The sequence below is a fragment of the Carcharodon carcharias genome, chromosome 1, assembly GCF_017639515.1.
Source record: "Carcharodon carcharias isolate sCarCar2 chromosome 1, sCarCar2.pri, whole genome shotgun sequence".
NCBI classification, from domain to species: Eukaryota; Metazoa; Chordata; class Chondrichthyes; order Lamniformes; family Lamnidae; genus Carcharodon; species Carcharodon carcharias.
In genome coordinates this window covers 161,866,013-161,889,273 of record NC_054467.1, presented here as the reverse complement: position 1 = coordinate 161,889,273, position 23,261 = coordinate 161,866,013, and the positions used below count along the sequence as shown (strand labels likewise).

Genomic DNA, 23,261 nt, shown 5'->3' with positions numbered 1-23,261 from the left:
TGAACTACCTAGCAAAGTTCTTGCCCAATTTGTCTTCAGACTGTGAACCTCTACACAAGCTCACTGCAAAGAATGTTTAGTGGTATTGGGGTACAGAACAAGAAGTAGCTTTCATTTGCATCAAACAATGTGTGAGGACAATGCCAGTACTTCAATGTTCGCTGAAGGCATGCTGCGGTGTGATGCCAGTAAAACGGGACTTGGAACGCCCCTCGTGCAGCAGGACAACCAGTTGCATTTGCATCCAGAGCATTAACACAAACTGAAAACACTACACACAAGTTGAGTGTGTGTGTCTGGCTTTTGTTTTTGCTTGTGAGCATTTTAATCTATACTTGTATAAGAGAGAGAAAATGATGGTAGAGTCTGACCACAAGCTACTTTAAAGCTTCTGACTGCTCCGAAGTGCCTGCAAAGGATATTACTTCATTTGCAGAGGTATAATTTGAAAATGATGTTCAAGCAAGGGAAGCAGATGTACATCACCGACATGCTGTCGAGAGCTGCACTCCCTTTGAAGGAAGTTGATGCTAGTACAGAGTGTGAAATCTTCCAGATTTAATGAGAAGCAACAGCCCGACATGCTCAGAAGTCATCAACCCAGCAGAGACACTGAATCTGATAAGTGTCTTGCTCAGATCAAGCAAACTATGCAACTCTTCAAATACACAGGAAGTAGTGATGAAAGGATGGTTTGAAACCATCAAGGACACGCTTGTTGCTGTAAGAGAGTACTGGACATAAAGCTGAAGTGACTACCCAAGATGGCATCTTGTACAAAGGAACTAGAGTCATGATCCCTAAGGAGATGAGAAAAAAATTGCTGAAGCATATCCATGCAAGGCATCAAGGAATTGAGTCATGTCTGAGGAAAGCAAGAGAAGTGCTATAGTGGCCAAGTATGAGGAATAAGATTAAGGGCCACATCAGCCAATGCAATGCTTGTAATTAACTAAGCAAGCTAAAGAGTCGCTCATGACTCATGACATCTCAGAAAAGGCTAGAAAGAACAAACGGTTTTTGTTCATGCATGATGATTTTCATAAAAGATCATGGATTTGGGTAACTTATAACTGCAAATGATAGTGCAAGCAATTTGTTTTTTCTTTTTATGAAAAGGGGATATTTTCAGAAATTCCTTTGACCACTGTTACGTTTTGGAGTATTGTGGCTTGCCACATGTGATCACTGAGATTACCTTGGGTAAAACAAAAGATTGTGGCAGAAGTCAGTTTTACACCACAGGCAGAATTTTTAGGTCAGCAGTTGGACAGGTGTGATCGGTGAGAACGGACCACTGACTGCAATCAGCCCCTGACTGCAATTTCACGTTGGCTGACCAATTAAGCCAGCGTGAAACGCACGCTGAGAAGCTCAGTGCTGCCGGGGTGGGGATGGAAAGAGGGTGGGCGCTGATGTCAACACGGGCGCGGGCCAGCGCTGACAGAAAGCTCCCTGAAGGCAGAGAGCTGCCTCAGGGAGCTGTAGACCTGAAAAGTCAAAAATAAAGTTTTGAAAAGCAGAAAAAAAATGTCCAGCCATCCCGATCAGGCACCTCTAAAATATACATGATGAAAATGCTGTCCACTGATTTTTATTTTTATTTTAATTCATCACAGAAAACTCATCCTGCCCGAGGATGAGGTTTCATGAAAAATGTAAAGGACTCCTGGCCAATTCGCCCCTCCGTCAACTGTAAGCTTGGACGGGCAAAGTAAAATTAAAGACAATTGCGCCGTTAATGACCTTAATTGCCCTCTTAATTGTCAGCAGGTGCGCTTCCGACTTTTGCATGCGTGCGCCAACTGAAATATCGTGCAATCACGGGATAATGTCAAGACTCTCGCTCAGTGTCATCTCACCCAATTTCACACTGGATCAGGGCAGGCATGCGCCCACCCGATCAGCATAAAATTCTGTCCCATGTGAAACGTAAAGAGCCCTGTAGTTTTAATTAGACATCAATGGAATGCCTTTGAAGCAGTTCAATATAATGAGGGAAAGATAGTTGTAATGGTAAGCATGCTTAGAGCACTTCATGCTTGGTAAAGTTATTAAACTTATTGTGTCATTGAGTTGCTATACTTGGAGATGACACATCCAGACACATCTCCTTTCACTGTAGCTGAACAGGAGTTCTTGCAGGCCTTCTCCTTGCCATCTCAAAGACTACGCTCCTTCTTAGCTTTATTATGAAGCAGTAGTACTTCAATGCATAACCCAAACTGTGCACTATGGACAGGCATCTCAGAGAGTGATCAATTTCTAAACGTCCTTTGAATTCCAATGACCTGATTTTTCTTTTTAAATTCATTAAATGGACGTGTCACTGACAAGCCAGCATTTGTTGCCCTCGAGAAGGTGATGGTAAGTCGCTTTCTTGAACTGCTGCTGTCCACCCAGAGCTCAGTTAGGGAGTTCCAGTTTTGGACACAGCAACAATGAAGGAGCTGTGATAAAGTTCCAAATTAGGATGGCTTGGAGCGGATCTTGCAGATGGTAGTGTTCCCATGTGTGCGCTGTCCTGCTGATGCATGGCCCTTTATGCTGCTGCATGCATTTATATCTGACAACACTATGTTATTTCTTATCCCTCCCTCATCCCCCAGTGGGATGAGTAACCGATTGCAGTTGGAGGTGAGAATTCAATTGGGCACCAGCTTACATCATTTAAATTAAACTGAATTTCATAAATTCAGTGGCTTCAGTGCTCATTTGGTTAGGCTATTACATATTCCTCCAGAGAGTTACTCCAGACATGGTACTTTATCCTTAGGGTGATTCACATTTTTTGCTGTGACTGTTATGTTTCTCATGGGTTTTTTTCTTGCATTGGAGAAGCACAGGGCCTTTTCACAACAGAAGATATACTTTCTTGTTATTTGTAGGAAAAGCTGACCTAGCTTGTGTATTGTGTATGTGATGTTGGATGGTGAGATTATGGGTTTCAGGTTGAGATGGATCACAGCAGATATTCCAAACCAGTATCTCAAGCATTTCTCAATCAGTAATGGCTGCAGTACATTTGGTATAAGGCATTGAATTGATTTACCACAGTTGTGAGGATCTGTTTCCACACTTCACCCCATTTCTCCACAATTATCTGGCAGCCAAGCTATTGTTGATATGATATTACTGTTGAATGGTAGCTTGTTTAATTACTAAACAAAATTAGTGAAGGTATGATTCATTGCAGAGAAGGAAAGTTTAAAAAAAAATATACGAAGCAAGAATTGCACATACCCTGTGGTCACAATCAAAACATGTCTTTATGTTGGTTGAGTGGTTCCCAGCATTACAGAGTATGGTAAACAGCACATCAACTCCCATGTATGATATATGTTTTGTGATAATACAAATGCATACACAAATTACGTCATTAAAATCCATTTTAACAACAAAATGCCACAGCTTACACTGATTGCAAAAAACAATCAAAACAGAGCAATACTTTTCATTAACATACAAAAATTCTGACAATAACAAAGCTTTATACCAAAAAAAGAAATTGAGCTGGCTGAAATAATGGATACCAACATGCTCAATTTATCTTCACTGCTCTGTTTTATTCTCCTTTCAGTAGGGAGCTGTCTTATAAATTAGATTAGAAAAGGAAGATTTTACAAAATAGCATGACTCTTTAGTATTAAGTATATTGTTGCAACATTTTCTAGGTACCTTACTTGTTCATGAATGGAGCGGAAATCGGAATATCATCCAAATGAAAACTGTAAAACAATTTCTTGTTCTCCAACTTCTGTAGATTTGTCATGGAATTAAGATCCATTGATTTAGGTAAACTGGCTGGAATTGTTTATTGATAGTTAAAAAAATGGATTGAAAGTTGCAATTTACAAAAGCTTACTTTTTTTTTAAATAGCTTTGATTTTGGTCTGTACCAAAAAATATCTTTTGATATAATCTTCATATGAAAATGGTATACTTATTCACAGCTTGTGATAGTTGCCTTAGATTTTCCGAACCATATAATTTCTACAGACAGCAAAATAAAATTGGGGCTGAATTGTTGCAAGTCAAAACAGATTTTCTCACACTGTGAAGAACACTGATGTTGCTTTATAATTACCATATCTCCCCTTATTTAAATTGTGACTTACGCCAGGAGATTTATATACAGCTAATGCACAAAACATGAAGATACAACAATTATGTAGAATGTTTTGAGATGTATAGACCACTATTTCATTTTTATTAAGGCAGGGAATAGTCTGTTTAGGTGGTATACTGTGTTGAAAGTTAGTTTCAAAATTATTGTTTTAATTATTTAATACCAAATGGGAATTATCTAATCAAATATTGTTTTAGAAGAAAATTTCTGAGATTATTAAACATCAAATAATAGGTCTTACTAAATAAAGATGCTGAAAATTAGACTTAGGAAAATGTGACGTGCTTAACTCTTAAGTGGTCAGATTGTTCTACATGAATAGAGCCTTCCTGTTTGAAACTTCATTGCTGATGGGGTTTAGATTTTTTAACAAATGTATGTATTTTAAAAATCCTTTGGCGTTAATTGTTGCTCAGATATGTGTTATTCTCTGTCAGAAACATGGTCCAGAAATTTGGGCAAGTCCATTTTTGGGTGAATGGGGCAATCCCTGCACCTGAATGGTGAGGCTTGAGGCTCTCTTAATATTGGGCCATGAGCCTCATAATGGAGCCAGTGTGGCAGTGAGAGCTTTCTGGTGGAGTACAAGATTTGATAATTGGGTCTGTGGGCTATGGATCCTGGCTAAAGTTTTGGGGATTGGGTTGGAGATCAAGGCTTTGGGGATTGTTAATGCTCAAGTTGGAGGATCCAAATTATAAAACGTACAACGCCTCCCATTGAATTCGGCAACAGAAGAGTTCTGCCCATTTACGCCTGGATGCATGCACTGGAATCCGTTCCTCGTCTGGTAAATTTATTAGTGTGCAAGTGGAAGTGTCTGCTTTATCCTAACAATAAAACACTGTAAAGTAGATTTATAAAGTTGCAAATAAGGGCATAACCTAAGAAATAAGAGGAGTAGGCCATTCGGCCCCTCAAGCCTGCTCCGCCATTAAATAAGATCATGGCTCATTTGATGTGGCCTTAATTCCACTTTCCTGCTTGCCCCTCATAATCCTTGACTCCTTTGTCAATCAAAAATCTGTCCAACTCAGCCTTGAATATATTTAATGATCCACTGCTCGCTGAGGGAGAGAATTCCAAATACTAACAACCCTCTGAGAGAAGAAATTCATCCTCATCTCTGTTTTAAATAGGAGAACCCTTAGTTTGAAACTGTGCCCTCAAAAAATGATCCATTGGGCAACCTGGATGTTTAATGGATACAGCTTTGCAATGAATAGAGTTACATTGCAAACTACAAATAATGTGAAACTATCTGAGAAGATATACTGTGAGTCAGATAAATGACCTGACTCAGAAGTTATAATACATACATACATACACACACACACAAAACCAATCTGTATAGTGAGGGTGGTTCTGGAACTGCACCATATTTTAGCATAAGGTTAATATAAAGTTATCCAGTTAACATGAAGCAGGCTATATAATTTGAAATACTCTAACTATCCTAAGCAACCTAAATTTTGTCAAATCCAAAAGACATATGTTCCATAAGAAACTTGGTGGTCCCTTTGTAAGTTTTCCATTGCGATACCCTAATAAATGATCGCTACTTGTAATCATAGTTTTATCTATGTAAAAAATCTAACCAAGGTAACTCATGGCAAGATGATAATGCCAACCAAGTTCAACTCATTCCATTTATAAGCAAATTATTTGTTAAATAATTGCAAATGTAAATCATCAATACCTATAAGAAAAGAAACTTTTATTTAACTATCAGTAAACCTCCTATGACATTGTTTAGGTACTCTGGAACTAGGAACATGCTTTCTGATGTTTACTGCAACTTAAAATTTGACAGTGGTCTGCTCATCGCTGTAATATAGCAATTTACTGAAGCAATCTATCACATGTCTAACAGTTAAAAAAAAAATCACACCTTTAATTGATAGTAAAAGATACATGATTAATAGCTGTAATATTTGTAATACTATTGCCACCTTAGAAAACTTGCTTAAAATGCAAGCAGTAATGATTTTGCACTTTGTTCCCCAAAATCTTTACAGTGTAAAATCTTCCATGGTAAATTTGCAGCATCTACTTTCGCTATAAATCCTTGCATTTGTTTATTTTCCTCCTTGCCAAAACCCTCTTTTCTCGATTATTTATATGATAATAAAAGTGATTCTATAGTTCTTGCGGAAGCTGTTGGCGTTTATAACATGCAGCAGGAATGTATCCTTGACCAAATGGCTACTCATTCCAGCTGGTTTGGGTCTGGCTGTCAGACTCCAGGCACATCCTAGCTTAACATCAAAATGCCAGATAAACATCCTCTTCAAATCTAGCACAAACATCAATTCCTTCAGCAACACAGAAAATTTCATTTAGCCAACAACCAAGTCAGGGAAATAAGGCCCATTGCTCAGGTCTTAGTAATTTCTAAATTTTTTACTCAATTTTTATCTTGCCTGGGTTGTTGTGGTGCACGCTGGCTCCTTTGGTTCTAGGAAAGCACGGTGTAAATTATAATCCCACGATGCGAGTATCACCCTTATGCAAAATTTGCTCACAGGAGTTTGAAGTGCCAGCAAACAATTTTCTGGTGAAATTTCCAATTGCGTGACTGAACCAAAGCTTAAGTCCTAAGCCACAGGTAGATGGGATGCCTACATGGGGTTATCCACTTGAATGTATTTTTAAACAACAAATAATTAATTTCATGAGTTAACTCATGAAATTTGCATTAATGCAAATTTAACTTTTTACATGGTTATATTTTAAGCTGGGTAGAAATTAAGTTCACAACTGGAATTACTAAGAAAAATTAAGCTAAACAATTTATTACCTGAAGTAAATTCAAATTGCAGTGTTTAAATTGGTTTCTTTTCTGAAGAGTCTTTCTGTGCTCCAATGTATTCAGTTTCAGCTAATCAAAAAAAAGTGAGATTCTTGTTTATATTCTCATTACAAATTCAATGTGCTTTCCATAGAATTATTAAGTAAATGCCAGACACATATTTAAAAGAAACTCAAGAAAGATATTGGGTCAATTTTCAGTTTGGCCATTTGATGTTTGTGAGATACCGGATCAATTTTCATGATTGAATCTTATCACCGTTCCATTAGAGAGCTGCCCATGTATTTAGCATACAGATTGACTGATAGCAGGTGGAATGGTTTCTGTGGGGCAAGAGTAGCATTGCTGGGGCCATAAAAGTTGTCACAGGAACTTACCTGCAGTGCATTTTAAGTGCTCTGCAGAGTCCCTTCAAGGTCCAGCCGTTAGATGCTCAATGCCAAGTACCAATGGACAAAGCTTGTACAGCGCACACTCCAACCACAGCTATCAGACAATTGTAGTGGGGTACCATTGATATCATATGACCTCAATTTGCATGGGCTGAGGCATCTGTTTCCGGCAGATGTCTGGGCTGCTCATTTCAATGATCCCACCAAAATCTCCAGTGGGAACATTGCTGTGTTCTGACATTGATCGTGGTACAGTCCCCAAACAAAAACAGCAAAAAAAATTATTCTCATTACGTATAAATGTTTTCTCTCTCATTCATTCATTGGGGGGTGGTAAAGAGAGAGAGATAGAGAGAAATGTAGATAGATACATATCATTAAGGGTAAACATCAACTAAGAGCTAAAAAAAATGTTGAATAAAAAAAATCATTTAAGCGATCAAATATGTTTATTTCATGGACTAGGCAGCTTCCAGTGATCCCTTTAAGAACCTCTAGTAAAGCTGCAGTAGACACACAAGCATTTGGTGATTAATTTGAACTGGACCCTAAAACAAACATTAGGGGCTCAAATTGCTTACTCAGGACACTTAATGGTTTTTGAGAAGGGAGAGTTGGACAATTCCACAGGAGACTGGAAGTCATAGAGTCATAACAGCACAGAAGGCGGCCATTCGGCCGAGTGAGTCCATGCTGGCTCTCTGTAGAGGAATTCATCTATATGTTAGAAATCACGACCTGAAAATCTCAGCCCTCACTCCATCTTGAATGCAAATCTTTGGTCCAAAAAGTGGGTGAAGAGGACAATTCCTTCCCTCTGATCTTCTTCTGGATTCTCACTAAAGCTAAATTTTTCTTTAAAATTAAATCTCTGTATCCCACTGTAGTCAATAGGAAATGATTAAACCTGTTAAAAAAAAATTAGCAATTCACCTTTTTTAATTTAACTTACTTGGCCCTCTTCTCGCCTGGAATCCAGATCCCAACATCTCTGGCCTGTCTAGACTAACTCTTCTGATATGCTATTAAGGAACAGCTCACCGAAGGAACTGCTGACATTTGGATCAGATGTTAAATAGAGACCACATTTGCTCCCTCTAGTGGACAAAGATGAAGATGGCAGTAGTTCAGAAAGAGCAGGAAAATTCTCCTGGGCCAGAATTTTCGGCTCAGTGAGCAGGGGCAGGGCCCGCCGAGGTGTAAAATGATGCGGGATGACATTGGGCGTGCGTCATTTAGATTTTCAGTTCGGCGGGCACACAGCCGACTCTGTCACGAGGGGACGTCTTAAATTTTTTTCTTCATTTAGATTTTTAAAACTTAAACTAATCTCCGAAGCACCACCGTGTCTCAGGGAGATTTCTGTGTTCTTTCGCATCCGACTCAGGGAACCCCCCCCACCCCCAGCCCACACGGGGAGTGCTCAGCGCTTCCGGGTTCACATCACGCTGGAGGCCCGCCCACATAAAATGGCAGTGCAAACCCGATCAGGGCGCCAATCAGGTCCGTGCCCGCCCCTGCACAACCTCCCCGACGAGGAGGAAAATTCTACCCCTGGTGTCCTGGCAAAATCTATCACTCAACTAAAATCACTAAAAAAGATTACCCAGTCATTATCACATTGCAATTTGTGGAATTCCGCTATGCACAAATTACTGCTATATTTCCATAAAATTACCCAGAATATACAGCGCAGAGTCATTAAAGTGTAATTATGATATTATAGATTTTAAGGACTACTGTTTTAAAGTTATACTCCTGTTTTTAAACCTTGACATTAAGTTTGAAAGCCTTTTTCAAAATGGAAGTACGGGGCAGAATCCTGCCCTTATTGGGCAGGCTTGGCGGGGAGTGGTCGGGAAGCCGACCACTGCCCGTGATCAGGGCTGGACCACGATTTTACGCTGGTGGGCCAATTAAGCCCAGCGTGAAATGCAAGCAGCAGCGCTCAGTGCTGTCTGTGTGGGGGGAGGAGGGCAAGTGGGGAACTTCTCGCATGTGACCAAGTGCATGAAGCAAAAGCGCAGGAAAAGCTCCCTCAGGCAGAGAGCTGCCTCAGGGACATGACGAGTTTTGTAAATCATAAAGAGAGAACTTAAACATCATGTGACTGTCACATGAGCAGGGACATGTTATAAAGTAAATGTTAAAATTTTTATTTGATTATTTGCTGTTGGAAACCTCATCCCGCCTGTGGATGAGCTTTCCTAAAAAGTGCAAGGGCCACTTGATCTTTTCGCCTGCCCCACCAACTGTAAGGTTGAACAGGCAGCAAAAAATTTAACTCAATTAACTTTTTAATGGCCTTAATAGGCTTTTCAATTGTCGGCAGACACGTTGCCGAATCCATGTACTCCCCGACCGAAATATCGCAGGACTGTGCATTGACATCGGGACGTATTTTTACGCTCGAGCGGGTTGGGCGCGTGCCTACCCACCAAGGTAAAAATTCTGCCCATGGACAGACAAGGCATCTTTCTGATTTAGTTCAAACCTTGTCAGACTCATATCTCTAGAGCTAGCTATGAAGAGTCATTAAAATGCAAAAGCTTCTTCTAGGGATGTCCACTGACTCTTCCAAAAACGTGTGATAAACCCTTTCACTTCAGAGGGCACAGAAGACAGGAATGAACTTCAAAGGACCACAGTGCAATTAACCTTTTTGCCTGGTAAAACAATGACTCTTTGAAAATGAATGTAGCAGCCATTTTTGTGTTGTTTTTAACTGTATAAAGGAGGCTGTAAGAAGCCATCTTGGGAGGCAGAGTGAAGATCCCCCAGGAAGAACTGTGTGAAACATCATCAGAGGAATTTTTGCTTTGCCACTGGAAGTCTAAGAGGAAGATATTAAGAAATCAACTGTTGTTCTGCCCAAAGAGTCTAGGCAATTTGCAAGTGCTGTAACTCTTTTGAGTACAAACCCATTTCCATCTGTTTCAGATGAAGTTACATTGTTTCATAGTTTGCCATTATGAGATTTGAACTCTTGATCTTGGGGTTACAAACCCAATACCATAACCACTTGGCTATTTAGGCCAAGCTTGCAAGTGCTGTAACCGCAGAACTAATGAGGCACAAGAAACCTCTCTAAAAACCTGCTTGATCTGCTGAGTCCACCTGAAAAAGGCAAACACTGACTATTTGACTGTATTAGCCATCACAGTTGCTAAACAAAACTCAAGTTTCAACCCCTTCACTTCAGAAAGAAGGAATTCAAGCAACAGGCCCGCAACAATATCGTAAAGACTGATTTGAAAACTCAGCTGTATGTATATTTTTTATTTTATCTGCATTTTAATCTTTGCATTTTAGTTAATAATTTTATCACTTTTACTTAAGTAACTTTCAGAAATAGTTTTTTAATAAACTAACCTTTATCTTTTTTAAGTCTAAAGCTTGTCTGTTGATTATTTTTAAATCAAACCACTCAAATTAAAAGGGGGCTACATGTGCAAAAATTCTTAGCCCATGGACCAATTTGAGGAAACACCCTTTACGTGGTTGTGACAACACGTTATTTGGCCAGTCAGTCCACACTGGCGTTTATGTTCCACTTCAGCCTCATCTAACTATCGGCAAAGCCCTCTATTCATTTCTCCCTCATAGGTTTATCTAAGTTTCCGCTTAAATGCATATTCTATTTTCTGTGGTACCAGTTTCACATTCTCAACACTTTCTGGTTAAAGAGGTTTCTCCTGAATTCCCTATTTGATTTCTTGGTGACTATCTGCGTATTGATGAGCTATAATTTTGCTCTTCCTCACAAGTAGAAACATTTTCTCTGCATTTACTCTATCAAAATCTATTGCAGTGGTCTTTGTCATGCTTATGTGCTTCTCGAAGACTGTATTATCCTAAACCTTATTATATTGCAATCATTGTTGCCTAGATCTTCCCCTACTTCTACTTTTCATATTTTCACTGGTTCATTCCCCATTACCACAGCCATTGTGAATCCTCGCTTGTTGAGATTCTTATATGCTGAATTAGAAAGTTGTCCTGTACACAATGTAGGAACTGCATTCCCTTATCACATTACCCCCTCTTCTGGCCAATTAATTTTGGGGTAATTGGAATCAGCCATGATAATTCTACTTTTTTTTATTCATTTCCCTAGTTGTTGCATATTTCTTTCTCTACCTCCCTTTTAGATGGGCTGTGGGCTATCCCTATTTGTGTGATTAATCCTTTATTATTGCTCATCTCTATTCCATAAGACAATAAGATGTAGGAGCAGAAATAGGCCATTCGGCCAATCGAGTCTGCTCCGCCATTCAATGAGATCATGGCGGATATGATAATCCTCAACTTCACTTTCCTGTCTTTTCCCCATAACCCTTGATTCCTTTACTGATTAAAAATCTGTCTATCTCAGCCTTGAATATACTTAACGACCCAGCCTTTACAGCCCAATATGATAAAGAATTCCATAGATTGACTACCCTCTGAGAGAAGAAATTCCTCCTCATCTCTGTTTTAAATGGGCGCCTCCTTACTCTGAGATTATGTCCTTTGGTCCTAGACACTCCTGCAAGGGCAAACAACCTCTCAGCACCTACCCTGTCAAGCCCCCTAAGAATCTTAAGATGTTTCAATAAGGTTGCCTCTCATTCTTCTAAATTCCAATGAGTACAGGCCCAACCTACTCAACCTCTCCTCATAAGAAAATCCCTCCTTCTCCGGGATCAACCCAGTGGACCTTCTCTGGACTGCCTCCAATGCCAGTATATCTTTCCTTAGATAGGGGGACCAAAACTGTTCACAGTATTCTAGGTGTGGTCTAACTAGTGCCTTGTAATTTTTTAGCAAGACTTCCCAATTTTTATACTCCATTTCCTTTGAAATAAAGGCAACATTCTATTTACCTTCCCCATTACCTGTTGAACTTGTATGCTAGTTTTTTTTAATTCATACACGAGGACCCCCAAATTCCTCTGTGCTGCAGACTTCTGTGGTCTTTCTCCATTTAAGTAATATTCAGCTCCTCTATTCTTCCTGCCAAAGTATATAGCCTTGCAGTTTCCCACATTATATTCCACCTGCCACATTTTTGCCCGCTCACTTAATGTGTCTATATCCTTCAGTAGACTCTTTGTGTCATCCTCACCGCTTGCCATCCCACCTATTTTTGTGTCATCCGTAAACTTGGCGATAGTACATTAATTTTCCTCATCCAAGTCATTAATATATATTGTTCATAATCGTGGCCCCAGCACCGATCCCATGGCACTCCGCTAGTTACAGGTTGCTATCCTGAAAATGCTCCCTGTATCCCAACTCTCTGTTTTCTATTAGTTAGCCAATCCTCTATCCATGCTAATATACTACCCCCAACACCATGAGCTCTTATCTTATTAAGTAGCCTTATGTGTGGTACCTTATCGAACGCCTTTTGGAAATCCAAATATATTACATTTAATGGTTCCCCTTTATCTATCGTACTTGTTACCCATTCAAAGAACTGTAATAAATTTGTCAGGAATGACTTCCCCTTCATAAAACCATGCTGACTCTGTTTGATTATATTATGTATTTCCAAATGCTCTGTTATTACATCCTTTATAATAGACTACAACATTTTCCCAATGACAGATGTTAAGCTAACTGGCCTGAAGTTACCTATTTTTTGTATCCCTATCTTTTTGAATAAGGGTGTCACATTGGCAGTTTTCCAATCCTATGGGACTTCTCCAGAATCTAAGGATTCTTGGAAGATTACTGCCAGTGCATCCATTATCTCTGCAGCTATTTCCTTTAATAGCCTAGGATGCAACCCATCCAGGTCCAGGTGACTTATCGGCCTTTAGCCCCATTAGTTTCCCTAGTTTTTTCTGTAGTGATAGTTATTGTATTTATTTCCTCCCCTCCCCCTTTTCCCCCATGATTATTTAGTATTTTTGGTATGCTATTACTGTTTTCTACATTGAAGACTGATGCAAAGTATTTATTCAACTCCTCTACCATTTCCTGGTTCACCATTATTATTTCCGCAGACTCACTCTCTAAGCAGCCCATATTGACTTTGGCCTCTCTCTTCCTTTTTATATATTTAAAGTAGCTCTTATTGTCCATTTTTGTATTAATTGCTAGTTTACCCTCAAAGTTTATTTTCTCCCTTATTATTTTTTTGGTCATCTCTTAGTTTTTAAAACTTTCCCAATCTTCTGGCTCACCACTAATCTTTGCCACATTGTATGTTTTTTCTTTCACTTTGATACAATTCTTAACTTCCTTGGTTAACCAGGGTTGGTTTATCCCCTTCCTACAATCCTTCTTCCTCACTGGGATATATTTTTGCTGTGAGTCATGAACTATTTTCTTAAAAGTCTGCCATTGTTCATCAACCATCTTTTCTGCTAAACTCCTTTCCCAGGCCACTCCAGCAAACTCTGCCCTCATTCCTTTGAAATTACCCTTATTTAAGTTTAGCACAGTTGTTTCCGAACTAAGTTTCTCACTCTCAAACTGAATGCAAAATTCCACCATGTTATGGTCACTGTTTCCTAGGGGATCTTTTACTCCGAGATCATTTATTAAACATTTATTACATATTACCAGATCCAAAATAGCCTGATCCCTGGTTGGATCTACAACATATTGATTTAGGAAACTGTTCCAAAGACACTCTATGAATTTTTGCTTGTGGATTCTATCTCTGTCTTTCTGATGGTTGTGTCACTTTTTCTACTGCCATTATGTTATTTCTAATAAGTACAGCTTCTCCACCTCCCCTTTTTCTCACTCTGTCTTTTCTAATTATGTTACACCCTGCAATGTTTAATTCTCAGTCTTGAATATTCTATAGCTATGTCTAGTAGTCCCGACTGTGGTTTCTCACAATGTACTATTGCCTCTAGCTCCCTTGTTTTATTATGGACACTCTGTGTATCTGCAAAGAGTGCTCAAATCATTTCCTAATAGCAGTTCCTCTCACTTTATTTGTAATCATCTTTTTACACTTCTGTTCTATTACTCTAGTTTTTCCCTAGCCATTTATGTCGTGTCTCCACCACTCCCTGCCCCCCGCCCCACCACCTCCCTTATTTTAGTCTGCTCCATATTCTCCTTTCTTGTTTCATTTATATTTAAGTTTGTTTCATTTATTGTAGGTCTCTCCTCACCTGATTATTACCCTCAAGGTCTTGCTTTTTCATTTAGTTCCTAACTTCTGGTGCTCCCTCAGCAGGATCCTACATACAACAGTGACTATACATTAAAGGTACTTAATTGGGTGTAAAATGCTTTGGGATTTTTGAGGATGTAATAGATGTTATCTAAATACAAATTATTTCGTAATGAATTTTACTTGATCTAATTTGGAAGAACAGAGAGATAAAAGGGTTTGAAGGAATCCAAGATTGCATATAGTCTGATAACGTGAATGGTTTTTTTGTGTTCCATATTTTATACTGCGGATCCAAGCCTCAAAATTTGGCATGCTATTTCTGGCTGCAAGTGCAAGGCCACCATGTTGGAGAAGGTCATTAGGCACCCTTGTCAGGAACGTTGAAGGGGGAAATAATTTAATTAAATTAAGGTTCTGCATTATTCTTACAACATCAGTTTCCAATTTCTGAACACCTGTGTTTCACTTGCCACATGCTGAACTTGCACAATACAATTTGAGGCTAGCTAACTGGCAGGAAGGACACCTATAATTACCTGAATGTGGAGTAGTAGGAGCAAGAGTTCGCCTCCTGGCACCACATTAAAGAACAAAGCTCAATTTCTTCCTCTGCTCCTTCCCATCCACCTACTCACCCCCACCCTCTCAACCCCACAGACATTGATCCTCCATTCTTGGACCAGGTCTGTACCTCTTTCTGCATCTGATTCCCTTTCTGAGGCCTGATCCCTCCTTCTCCTGTACACTGATCCCTCCCCCCAAGGCCCGATCTCTTCCCTTTCCAAGACACAACCTGTTACGTTCCAAAGGTCTGATGATCACACCACCACCTCCGTCACACACCTTGCCCTTCCAGCTTCTCATCACACCGTGGGATCTAATTCCACCCCTTCAATTACTTGAGGGCCACTATGGTGCAGATAAGGGGCTGATCTTGGTTTGCTCTTTATTGACAGGACACTCCCCAAACATTTTATGTTAATGAAATCTGAGTGCCATTATTGTGGGCTCCTCGGACCTCACCATTCAGGTGCAGGGATTGTAACCTAAGCACCTTCTCCCCTTCCCCGAATATCGAAAAATAGATGCACTTTAATTTCAAGGCCAATAAGTGTTGGGGAATCGAGTTGAATGGCTAACTTTATGCACAATATAACAACAAAAGAAAAACAGGGATCAAATTTTGATAAACAGATCACACAAACAAAAACTTTGAGGACTAAGAGTTTAAATCCTCCTTAAATAATTATACTTTTAATTACACTTTCATTTGGGGAGAATTTTTTAGCAATAATGTTTTTGGGAGGCACTAATCTTCTAGTGTGATAGACATTTTTTAACAGAGGCAAGTATAAATATGTGTTAAGACTGAATTGCTATATTTGATGTTATAGTAAATAAGAACTTAACTGCCACAAGCTGTGTGATAAACAATTAAGATGGTTATTTATCAATCACATTACTGAAAATACTATTAGTGCATCACTTATGAAACAAGGATTTTTCTCACCTTGTTATAAACTCTAGGTTTTAATTAACTTTATTTGAGTCATGATTCCTTTTCTCTGTAGCTCATGTCATGTGGTTATTGTTACAGCATCTTCTCTGTATATTCTTCCATACAGTGAGTTTCTAAAGAATGTAACAAAACTGAAACACCAGTTGCACTTTTAGGGTCTTTAACCTTTGACAAAATAAGATTTTTTTTCTAATGCCTACAATTGCATATATTCATTGATATTTGAAACAACACTGCATTGAGCGAAGAGGTCTTATCACCAGTTTTAACATCAATTGGTAAGTTTCACAATACATTATGTTTAAGTCACTAACCTGTACTTTTTCTTATGGTAATGTCAATCTGAATAGCAAAACCATTTTTCACAGAAAAACTTCATACTTCAAAATGCCTCAGCATAACACACAATCAGAAAACTAATTTGGCTACTGTATTCATTCTAATGCATTGTACTATCATCACTCATCTTTTCCAATTGAGATCAGTGTTTCTGCCTTTATTTTAAAAACCTGCAACTCCAGCAGTACATAGCCCTCAAAACTGTTTCTACTTTTATATCAGTCAATATGAGTATGTTATTGTAAGATTGAATGATTGTAAGTTTGTTTACTGACCTGTTTTAAGACGGACATAAAAGAGGGCTTTACATATTAATATGTTTTTAAAAAGCAGCCAGAAATATACATACTTCAATAAAACCTAAATAAAAATCACTGTTACCAGTTCTCTAGCTTTCATTGCACAGGGAAAGTCTTTAGACCCAGTTACCTCAGCAATTGTTGGAATTTATTTCTATAAACAAGTTGGAAAGAAAATTAAAGGGGTTAAATTCTAAACTGGTATTGGGACACTGCCGAAATATATCACGATTGAGTAACCAGATGTTCTGATAATTTGCTTCAAATGGCTTAGAACACTGAGCCCAATTTTTAATAAAGGCACTGTGAAGGGGACAATTTGTGCTTTTTCTACTCCATCTCTTCAAAAAAGTTTTTTTTGTATTTTAAATCACTTTGTATTAACCATAGGAATGGCACTTTCATGTCACATGCTTATTTATGATATGCAAATGACACAAAGCATACTTATGTGTGCATCATTCACCTTGTTCACTCCACTATAAGACAGATTTATAATGGTATGCACACTGGATTTATCATGCTAACTTAACTACTTTTACACAGGGGAAAACTTTGTGCCCCAGAAACTGACCATGGGGGCATTTCTCAAGGGGTTAATTTACATAAATAAGTTAAAAAGGATCGAATGCCACATTTGAGGTATATAGAATGTGACATTAGAAATAAAGCATAGTACAGAATACTGCAGGTCTATAATACTTTTTAAAATAGCTGCATGTTTTCCTTTTGCACCGCTCTGGCCCTGCAGCCAGCAACAAGAGGCTGCAGCAAGATTGTAAAATATCTGAGAAGCTTGGTGAGCAATATCCCACAATATTATTTTCTTACCCCCAAATCTTTGCAAAAATTTAAATAAGAGCCCCGTAGTGTATAAATCAAAGGCATATTCATGTTATGTCATTTAATTTTTCTTAAACGTCACCGCTTAAAATTCCGAAGTTTGAAGTCTTATACTTATGAAATCATTAACATTGCCTGTTATAAAGGAAGACATTAATTTCCATTATGACACAAAATGTTATCATATGTACTGCTCCCAAAGAATATGTGCCCTTGAACGTATATGATTTGATATGGAAATCCAGGCAATAATATAGTATGAGTAGTAATAGAACCAGTGTTATTTTAGCACAGTTTCAATGGGCAAGATACCACTTTTTGCTCAGTAACCTCATACCTGCTACAATGCCAATTACTCTTGCTATAAATGTTAAGCATGTTTTGTTAAGCAAATACATTCAGAATAGAATTATATTCCCCAATGTACATTTAAGGGTCGCTGGACCAATATGTTTTATGAGTTAAGCAGTGATAGTAGGAAAGCCAATTGGTCATGGGAATATTTCCTTTGGAACATGCCCACAGAGGCACAGACATCTGACAAAGATGGTGGGCAGGTGACGGTTGGAATCTTGAAGAACGTTTCTTCCCAGAATTTCCTCCATAAGCAGCTGCACCTAGGGCTAAAACAGATACACCAGATTTAGATTTCCTTAGCATCACAATGGGGGAAGGAGTCTTCAACAACCTGATAGAGAGATTGCCTGCCTATTGTAGAACCCATCTGTTCCATTCTGCCATGTCACTGCCTAGGCAGGTGAAGGCAAAAATTTACTTAACACAATGATGTGTCCTGTATCGGTAGACCGATCGTGTCAGCTTGCTCCTGGCCCACGAAACTCATTTCTCGTTATCTTGACTTCCTTCTCTCTCCCCTTATCCAGTCCCTTCCCACCTACATTCGTGATTCCTCTGACACCTTATGTCACATCAACAATTTGCAGTTCCCTGGCCCCAACCACTTCCTCTTCACCATGGACGTCCAATCCCTCTACACCTCCAGCCCCCACCAGGATGGTCTGAGGGCCCTTAGCTTCTTCCTCGAACAGAGGCCCGACCAATCCCCATCCACCACTACTCTCCGTCTGGCTGAACTTGTTTTCACACTGAACAATTTAACAATTTCTCCTTCAACTCCTCTCATTTCCTCCAAATAAAAGGTGTGGCTATGGGTACCCGCATGGGCCCCAGCTATGCCTGTCTCTTTATGGGGTATGTGGAACAGTCCTACTCTGGCCCCCTTCCACAACTCTTTCTCCGGTACATCGATGATTACTTCGGTGCTGCTTCATGCTCTCGTCGGGACTTGGAAAAATTTATTAATTTTGCTTCCAATCTCCACCCCTCCATCATTTTCACGTGGTCCATCTCTGACACTTCCCTTCCCTTCCTTGACCTCTCTGTCTCAATCTCTGGTGAAAGACTGTCCACCAATATCCATTACAAACCCACCGACTCCCACAGCTATCTCGACTACAGCTCCTCACACCCCGCTTCCTGTAAGGACTCCATCCCATTCTCTCAGTTCCTTCGCCTCCATCACATCTGTTCCGATGATGCTACATTCAAAAACAGTTCCACTGACATGTCCTCCTTCTTCCTTAACCGAGGTTTTCCACCCACGGTGGTTGTCAGGGCCCTCAACCGTGTCCGGCCCATCTCCCGCGCATCCGCCCTCACGCCTTCTCCTCCCTCCCAGAAACATGATAGGGTCCCCCTTGTCCTCACTTATCACCCCACCAGCCTCCGCATTCAAAGGATCATCCTCCGCCATTTCCGCCAACTCCAGCATGATGCCACCACAAAACACATCTTCCCTTCACTCCCCCTGGCAGTATTCCGTAGGGATCGTTCCCTCCGGGACACCCTGGTCCACTCCTCCATCACCCCCTACTCCTCAACCCCCACCTATGGCACCTCCCCATGCCCACGCAAAAGATGTAACACCTGCCCCTTCACTTCCTCTCTCCTCACCGTCCATGGGCCCAAACACTCCTTTCAAGTGAAGCAGCATTTCACTTGCATTTCCCGCAACTTAGTCTACTGCATTCGTTGCTCCCAATGCGGTCTCCTCTACATTGGAGAGACCAAACGTAAACTGGGCGACCGCTCTGCAGAACACCTGTGGTCTGTCCGCAAGAATGACCCAAACCTCCCTGTCGCTTGCCATTTTAACACTCCACCCTGCTCTCTTGCTGTGCTGACTTGCTGCATTGTTCCAGTGAAGCCCAACGCAAACTGGAGAAACAGCACATCATCTTCCGACTAGGCACTTTACAGCCTTCCGGACTGAATACTGAATTCAACAACTTTAGATCTTGAACTCCCTCCTCCATCCCCACCCCCTTTCTGTTTCTTCCCCCTTCCTTTTGTTTTTTCCAATAATTTATATAGTTTTTTCTTTTCCCACCTATTTCCATTATTTTTAAATCTCTTATGCCCCCCCCACCCCCACTAGAGCTATACCTTGAGTGCCCTACCATCCATTCTTAATTAGCACATTTGTTTAGATAATATCACCAACTTCAACACCTCTGTGTTCTTTTGTCTGTGACATCTTTTGATTATCTGCTCCTATCACTGCTTGCTTGTCCCTACAACCACACCCCCCCTCCACTTCTCTCCCCCCACCCAACCTTAAACCAGCTTATATTTCACCCCTCTCCTTGGATTCACCTAGTTCTGTTGAAGGGTCATGAGGACTCGAAACGTCAACTCTTTTCTTCTCCGCCGATGTGCCAGACCTGCTGAGTTTTTCCAGGTAATTCTGTTTTTGTTTATTTAAGTGCCCTTGATTCCATCGGGCCTCTGAACTGACGGGGTTCCCCACTGGTTCTTCAACTAGTGGGTAACAACTTGTCAGTCCCACAAAATCCTGGGCCGCATGTGGTCAATTTTATGGAGAAAGCAACAGAGCTTCTCCAAATAGCCTCTCATGTTGCCTTCATTTTAAGGGAATCATTGGTCCCCATATTTGTGATGATTGCATGCTGCACCTCTTCCACGAGAGCATCCGGAGTCTAAGGATTGAAAGGGTAATTCTAGCACTTGGTTCCAATTCTACTGTCAGTTTCTATGTCGTAGTCAACCAGATGTTGGATGAGAAGAAATGAAGCAGCATGTTAATAGACATTGCACTTTCTGCCAAAATGCTCCTGTGTACTTAGAAAATATGCAGGGACCGTATTATTATGGTTATAACTGAATCTAATGTGTTCAGCTCCTAGCTCTTCCAGTTCAGGAACACAAGTGTGCATCATGATTTCAAAGCTATTTACCTCAAGATTGAGAATGATCCCTAAAGAAACAACTTCAGTCATGCCCCATCTGCTAAGCACACTCATTATTTCCAGCAGATCTCTGAGCTGCAATAAAGTTTTGTGAATTCTTCCCTTGATCTGATCCCTTAGAATGTTGAAAATGAACACGTGAGCCCGGTGTACATTAGAGCCTAAGGCCCACAGATTAATGTCTTCCTTCTTCCTTAAAGGAGGGCTCCCCCTCGCCAATGTGGTTGACCCCAGCAGCCTCCGCATTCAAAGGATCATTCCGCCATTTCCACCAATCCAGCATGATGCCACCACCAAACATATCTTCCCCTCAACCCCCCATCAGCATTCCATAGGGACCATTTCCTTCGTGACGCCCTGGTCAACTCCTCCATCATCCCAACTCCTCATCCCCTTCCCATGGCACCTTCCCATGCAATCACTGAAGGTGCAATACCTGCCACTTTACATCCTCCCTCCTCACTGTCCAAGGCCCCAAACACGTCTTTCAGGTGAAGAAGCGCTTCACTTGCACATCCTTCAATTTGGTCTGCTGTATGCACTGCTCCCAATACGGTGTCCACTACATTGGGGAGACTAAACGCAGACTGGGTGGTCGCTTTGCGGAACACCTTCGGTCAGTCTACAAGCATGAGCCTGACCTTCCTGTCGCTTGCCATTTCAACACCCCACCCTGCTCTCATGCCCGCATGTCTGTCCTTGGCCTGCTGCAATGTTCCAGTAAAGCCCAACATAAACTGGAGGAACAGCACCTCATCTTCCGATTAGGCACCTTACAGCCTTCCGGACTTAATATTGAGTTCAACAACTTCAGACCATTAACTCTCTCCTCCACCTTTACCCGTTTTTAATCCAACTTTTTTTCCCCTCCCCCCCAAACCCGACATAGGGCCATCTGTCACTTGTTCTTATATTTTGCTTTCACAGAGCACTGACATTTGTTCTGCTATTAAAACATTGTACTATTTTACTTTTATGCCACAATCAGCACCTTTTTTAGTCTTTAACACTATCATTAACACTCCCTTTGACCTGTGTCCATGATATCTTTTGTCAAATTTCTCCTTAACCCCCACCTTTCCCTGACCTTCTATTTTGGTCCACCTGCTCCACCCCCTCTTAAACAGTATAAAATCCCTCACATTTCTACCTCTCTTTAGCTCTGAAGAAAAGTCATATGGACCCAAAACATTAACTCTGTTTCTCTCTCCACAGACCTGCTGAGTTTTTCCAGCATTTTCTTTTCAATTTAACCCACAGATTAATAGTCTGAACATTCACATCAGAGCATAAGAAATAGGAACAGGAGTAGATTACATGGCTCCTTGAAGCTGCTCCCCCATTCAATAAGAACATGGCTGAACTGTTACATTAATTCTACTTTCCCATTCTATCCCCATGTCACTTGATTCCCCTAGTGCCCAAAAATCCATTGACCCCTTTGTCTTGAATATACTCAATGGAGCAAGAACAACCCTCCTTGGAAGCGAATTCCAAAGAAATTTCTCCTCATCTCTCAGTCTTTGGGGGCAGGGTAGGGATGGGAGTGGGAAGGAGTTGAGGAGAGATCCATAGCAACTGATTGGGCTGACATCTGTCACTTGGTTTCAGAGTGTGGTGTAGCTGACCACAGGGTGCTGATTGGTACGTGGACTGTGTATTTACTGTGGGCATTAAGAGTATAAGATAGATTTTGTAACTTGTGTTATCCTTACAAATCTATATATAACTGTAAAGTTATAGTTGTGGGTGAAGGAGTTTTGCAGTATAATTCATCTTTTCTTTTTTAATAAATGGTTTATTTTTTTGTTAAAAGTTTATCAGCTGACTCCAGTGACTCTGTTTAATAGCTACTTTTCATGTATCTAAACAAACAAATAAAAGTTAAGATCCATCAAACTGGGTTCCATTCTGGGATTAGGCTTGTCCAGGGGTAACCTCAGCTGGGGATCATAACAATCCCATGAAAGAATAAAAAAAATGAAATGAAAATTGTAAAGTTCTCAAATGCCAGGGTTGAAAACATAAAGGCCGCAATTTCTTACCGCTTCTACCGCACAAAGTTCACTGTAGTTGGATTCTCTTTCAGTACTCCTCTGAATTTTTGGAGAACAGGCAGGCAAAGGAAAGAGCCAGAGATGTCAGACTGTAACTGTCCAGATTTGGCACTGTGCTCCCCATTGCAATTACATTTTCAGGCATTATTAAGGAGCACTGCTTCTGATGGCTCAGATTTAGCAGGGGATGCAATTTTAGAATGTATCATCTGCTTCAGGAATATGTGCAGGCAAATTTGTACATAGCAATGTTACTGCCACCAAGGTTCCAAAGGCCCTCTATGTCTGTTTGTCCAACTCCTATCAAGCTAGTATAAGGGTTATCAGCCAATTTGCTGTCAGAGATGTAGCCAACCTTCAGTTTCATTCCCACTGAACAATTCAGAAAAGGCTTACATGAATGTATGCTGTGCACTAAAAATGTACTGAAGCATGGATAATGAACACCAAATTCG

At 40.3% G+C, this 23,261-nt stretch overlaps 1 protein-coding gene across 1 annotated transcript in view; it reads right to left on the bottom strand.

The window, feature by feature from the left end:
- Nucleotides 1-17,505: 17,505 nt before the first annotated feature.
- zdhhc2 (zinc finger DHHC-type palmitoyltransferase 2) overlaps nt 17,506-23,261 on the bottom strand; it is a 170,360-nt gene continuing 164,604 nt past the window's right edge. The window contains exon 13 of the mRNA XM_041191238.1: nt 17,506-18,082. The gene's annotated coding sequence lies outside the window, so the exon portion shown is untranslated. The remainder of the gene's footprint in view (nt 18,083-23,261) is intronic.